Source organism: Excalfactoria chinensis, chromosome 1 (assembly GCF_039878825.1).
Source record: "Excalfactoria chinensis isolate bCotChi1 chromosome 1, bCotChi1.hap2, whole genome shotgun sequence".
NCBI lineage: Eukaryota > Metazoa > Chordata > Aves > Galliformes > Phasianidae > Excalfactoria > Excalfactoria chinensis.
Genome location: NC_092825.1, coordinates 120,726,238 through 120,732,198, shown reverse-complemented (window position 1 = coordinate 120,732,198; position 5,961 = coordinate 120,726,238). Strand labels below are relative to the sequence as shown.

Sequence of the window (5,961 nt, the reverse complement as noted above, 5' to 3'; positions counted from 1 at the left end):
CATAGGGAGGGCACTGATTGAGTTGAAGATCAGATAAAAGGCTCAAATCATACCCAAAATTATAATAGAGTTACATAAATGAAAGTGTGTGTTCTACCTTTGAATAGCTTCCTTATATTTGTATGGAATGCAAGAACTACTTCACTGTCCTGAAGACTACAGACTTACTATTGACCAGCAATGGAATGAGAGTGAATGGCTTGAAGCTGTACCAGGGGAAATTAAATTTGGATATCAGGAAAAACTTCTCAAAAGGAGTGGTCAGGCACTGGGAGGTACTGGAATCACCACCCCTGTCCAAAGATCACATAGATGTGGTTCTAAAGAACATAGTTTAGTGGGTAACTTTGGTGGTGGAAGGGTGGTTAGACTAGATGAATTTAGAAGTCTTTTCCAACTTTAATGTTTCGATGATTCTATTATGACAGTTTTGTTTTGCGATTTTTTTTTTTTCCTCCAGCCTAATTCTCTCCTTCTGTTTCTGCTGTATATACTTCACTAACAGCATGCACAAATCATCATTTCTATATTATTACCTGACCTTTCAAGAGGTATTTGCTTTTTGATGTATTGAAATCCAACATATTTCTGAGAGGAGAAATAAAAGTAAGTGGAAGCTCGTAAGAAAACAAACAAACCAACCAAGCTTGTGACCTTAATATTTTTCCTTCCTGAACTTTTAGCCCAGGCAACAGGAAACCTTATTATATATTAAAAAAATAAAAGAAATATTTTCCCCCTTTTACTTTATGGTAACTCTTTTTTATACCCACCATGAAAGTCTTAAGCCATCAAACTTCCATGTAATTTCATGGGCATTTTAGTTGACAAATACCTTAGAATAATTCTGGAAAAAAAAAAAAAAAAAAAAAAAAAAAAAAAAAAAAAAAAAAAGCTTTTAATATCAGAAGCCTATATATATATATACACATATATATTTCATTTTCTTCAAGTAAAGCAAAAGATTATCAAAAGATTTTTTTTTTTTAAATTAATCTTTCAGTATTTGAAACAAGAACATGTAACTAGGTTATGTTTTCAAGCATTTCCTTGCCATTTTAAACATTAAGGACTTAGTTATGTTCATATTTATTTATGCATTTAAGTACATATCCAAGAATGTCAAGAAAAAGTATGTATAACTGTTGTTCTCCAGAATCTGTTCTTTAATTAAACAGGTAGCACAAAGAGATTCACAATTGAAATTATGAGTATTGGCAATTACATGTAATAGCTTACAACAGACTCGGATACTTTAGCATTTGCAAGCATCATAAAGATATATTCCATAAAGATGCAATGTAGAGATATTCCTGCCAAGTACTGTAGACAGAAAATGTCTTTCACTAATCATTTTCTATAGTCTTTTATGATTCACCTAATACTGAGGCTTAACACATTGATCTAATAGAGATGTCCTGAGAATGAATAGACTCTTAATAGTTAGACTGTATCTATTAATTTACATTAAAGGTATTTTCTACCCTTATACTGTGTCAAAAGTAAATGGAACAAAGGAGAAGAAAAGCCTTTGATGGCCACTGACTGCCTTTATGCCAGAATTATCTCACGCTCTGTAAATCCTCTCTCTAAATCAGATCATTGAGCATTTTCTGGTTTCTGCTTATACTTTCAACAGCTTCTAAAGGTACTAAAATTCTCCCAGAATGAAAGCACATTCTGCAATAATAGCAATCTTCCTAAATATTCAGGGTTGATCAGAGAATAAAGCATGTCTTATACTCATGCACCTCTTAATCTCATATCACTCCAATTTAAAGCTGATTGGCTTACAGTATTCTCATTTTATAAGCATGTTGCCTCATTCAGAGAAATACTTATATGCATCCAAGCCAAACTGAGAAAAAACAAACAAACAAAAAAAACAGAAAGATCCCACAAATTAAGAATCAGCTGTGTTCATTCAGTGAACATCAAGCTTTTTAAAACTCCTTTTAGAGCACTGTGGTGTCTACTTTTCTTCTTCCTTCAGTTAGACACTGAACAGAGTTACATTAGGAGAGAAATTATTCTAGGTTCTCAAATGCAAATAATGAAAAATAAATACATTGTCCCACCAGTAGCAAATCCAAGTCTGTTTTTCATTAAGTTTGATAACATCATTACAAGCAATTGCTATTAAATTTCCAATCACCTTTCTGTACCTCAAAGAAATCTCATCACAACTCACTAATAGTTGCTACACACATACTGGAAAAAATAAAAATTGCAAGAGCAGAAATTCACTCATATTAAAGAAACCTACCAATCAAAGAAGGAAAGATCCATGTTGTTGTGCCTCTGAGGCTGCTGTACTTGCCACTGTCTTTCACTTACCATCTTGTTGTTTGCCTTTGGCTTAGTGTACATCCTGAGAGCATTAAATTCTTCTTCCTTCACTTCCTCCAAATTGTTTGCAGTTTGAGGTAAAAATAAATTAAAGTTTTGAGGATAAACTAGGACTTACTGTCCCAATAAAGTAAGTTTCTCATCTTTCATCCTACTAAAAATTGTGTGTGTTTTGTTCACAACAGACATACTTAAGAGATTTGAACTAATGTCAAAAACTTAGAAATGTAAGTTTCAGCAGGTTGAGGGCCAAATTAAAGACTTACTTTCTTCTTTTCCTTTAGTGTCAGTGAAAAAAGAGCATAACGCCCCCACCCCCAAACACACACACACACAATGTAATATTTTCTATTATTGTGCATAATTCAAGTTTAATTAGCTACCTTCCAAATATTTTGAAATATTAATGACTTTTATACTAGTTGACATGTAAGTTTGTTATTAGTTTTCACAGCAGAATATTTGTGAATATGTGAATATTATACATCACTTGATGGAAAAAAAAAAAAAAAGAACATGGAAAAGAAACAGACAGGCACAAGAGGAAAAACATCATTCATAAGGATCACCCTCTTCCCATTTTTTTGCTTGCTATGGAATCATGTTGTACGTTTACACAGTGTGCACATAAATACAATAAAAAACAAAGACAAATTCACCAGTAACAAGAACATGAATGTAAAGTTCCTCAACATATAAAAATATGGGTTACAATAGATTACATTCAGAAGCACATACCAGAGACAAGTAACCTCTATTCAAAAATGTGATAATTAAAGTACACAGTAGAAATGTTTATGAAAAATATTGAAATAAATGGTAATATTCAAGAAATAAAAAGTGTTTTCATAATATCTGAGGTCTTAATATGGTTTCAACACTGAAAAAGAGCTGTCTGCTCAGGGTGACCCACACTGTCATGAAGTTCTGTCACACAGGAAACTGAAGGATAGCCTACACAGAAAGAGGAAAGCTTTCCTGCATCTTCCCACACTAGAAAACAAAAACAAGCAAGAAACACACAGTCTTTCATTGATAGATGGTATTTCTGCCTTGAATTCAGAAATTAAGAAGAAGAAATTAAGGTACACACTAGCTTACCTGTACACTCAGCTCAAAGGATTATAAGCACAGCTGGAAAAACAAACAAACAAAAAACGCTGTATTTCACACACAAGGAAATTGTCTTGCCTAAACAAACCAAGCAAACTAAGACAATATGCAGTGCAGAAGTCTGCCTTTAAAACAGTCATCCTGGTCTCCTTTTATAAGAGGCAGTGAGAATAAAACGTGTTTTAGCTCAGAGCTCTCAGACACTGGGATGACTAGGACAAGGAGAATAAATATTTATCCTTCCTATGAAATACATGCTTAAAATGCAATATGGTATACAGGTTCACAACAGATGAATCACATTTAAAGTGTCTTCAGAACACTAATGGAAGCTTGATAAAAATATCTCACATGTGGTTAGGTAGTTTTGAGGCCATTTTGAACACTACACACTAGAGAATTTTTATGGTTAAAAGCCTTGAAAAACACTAGAGAAGCAGAAAAACAGAAAGGCAAACTAGTATGAAGGAATAATGTAGTACAGACAAGGACATACAGAGTTCTCAAAAACAAAAAAACAAAACATAACAACTTCTGAAAAGAAAGCATTCAGTCAGAAAGACAACATATTCAACAGTTCCTGATTCAACCACATTAGAAACAAAGGAAAAAACATATATATATATATATATATATATGAATGATAAGTAGCTGAAAAACAATATTAGCTATTAGTTAGAAGAGTAGCGTAGTTAGGATGGTGCATTACAGTTGGCATAGTTCAAATGATTAACAGGGAGAAAAGGAATAAAGGGAAAAATACCTACCCATATCTAAGGATCTAGGCTTGAGGTGGAAAACTCCAAAAAAGGAGGGATCTCCAGAAAGAGTGCCTTCCAGAGTGGCAGTCAGACCTTAAATGCAATCTAGGATAGGTGCAGCCAGGTTTCACCCCTTCTGGTCGCACAGCTGAACTGCTTTTACCTGTGCTCCCATGGCTGACTCATTATCAAAGAGTAATTACATAATAAAAATCTAACTATGAAATGATAGCCTGTGTACATTAGCTGAAATATGGATTATCTAAAATGTTAAATGTACCTGTGCTCCCAATCCCTTCAACATTTTACAAGGCACATAAAGTCTTTTTAAATATTTTTTGCTTAACACCTTTATCAGTACTAATGGAAGTGCTGACAACAACTTCAGTAAGTTTGCAAATGACATAGAGATCTACAAAAGTTTTGTTCTTCTTGAGAGTAGGAAAGATCTGCAGAGGGATCTATATAGGCTGGATTCATGGGTCATTTTTCATTTGCATTACATTCAGTAAGTGTAAATGCCTGGTGCTGCACTTGGGTGCTCTGTACAAAAACTTGTAAGGAAGTTGCAGCAAGTATGGTGTCAGTCTCTTTTCTCAGGTAAAAAGTGATAGGACACTATGAATCAGTCTGAAACACCCAGGGGGTGGGGTATAGATATTGGACAACTAAAGTTTAGTGATGAAACTCAGTTTGATGGTTGGACTTGAAAATTTTGATACTTAGTGCAGAGTAGCTTTTAATTACATGCAAGCAGTGGATGTAAAAACTCTGGAAGAAAATATATTCCCACATTTATATCTTAATTTTCTGTAATTGTGCACCAGTGTTAAGTCAGACAAGACTTCAGAACTAAAACAAAATGAAGCAAAATCCTGAATTCAAGCAAATAATTTAGATCAAATAACTTAATGAAATCTAATGATCTGAAATCAGAACATAATTATTAATGTATATTTTTACTATAACATTGATAGTGCAAGCCTAGCACAACCATGAAAAATACAACTGTTAGTCTTTTCATTTCTTACTGATAGTGTAATGGGAATAATGCTAATGATAAATTAGTATCTCATTTCAATGCACTGAGATAAACAGAAAGGATATATCAAATTTCCATATGAATAAGTCTTAGGTTGTTTAAAATTAATCCATATCTGCATTAGCTAAATAGTTATTTTGTTTCATTATGAACATATATATACATTTGTAAATAAAGACATTTAAGACTCTGAGGCCATTTTTAGTTTGCTAATCATCTTAAAATAATATTTTGAGAGGTTTTTAAAAGTTGTACTTATAATTTCATACTCATGGTGGTAGCATTTTTTCCATGCATTTCACTTTACTAATTATACACAGAGAGACTTTAAAGCACTGACATGACTAGGGCATCTAGTAGGCATCAGCTTCCAGCAGAAGTAGGGAATATAAATTTCTTCTTTGCCTTTGTTTCATATGAGAATGTCAAAAAAGATAGTCATCTGTTGTATCAACAGACAATATCTGTATGTGACATTTCTTCATTTCAGGTTACTTTTTTCTGCTTTGAATCTACGACTCAAACAACCGAGATCCTGACATCACTTATGTTCTTGCCCCAGTCCTACCGTCAGAATGTTTATCTAAACCACTTAATAAAGATGTAACAACTGAAAAGATATTTTTTAATATCTTCTCAAATTATTAATCATATATTGGTCACTTTGGATAATAAGCAAACAAACAAAAAAGCAAG

General features: G+C 33.0%; 1 long non-coding RNA gene across 1 annotated transcript; it reads right to left on the bottom strand.

Moving 5' to 3' along the window:
• Positions 1–2,853: 2,853 nt before the first annotated feature.
• On the bottom strand, positions 2,854–4,332 carry LOC140247475 (uncharacterized). Its single transcript, XR_011902672.1, has 3 exons — positions 4,230–4,332; positions 3,451–3,483; positions 2,854–3,342 (listed from the first exon to the last, which is right to left on the bottom strand). It is a non-coding gene; the product is annotated as an uncharacterized lncRNA (long non-coding RNA).
• Between the last annotated feature and the right edge of the window lie 1,629 nt (positions 4,333–5,961).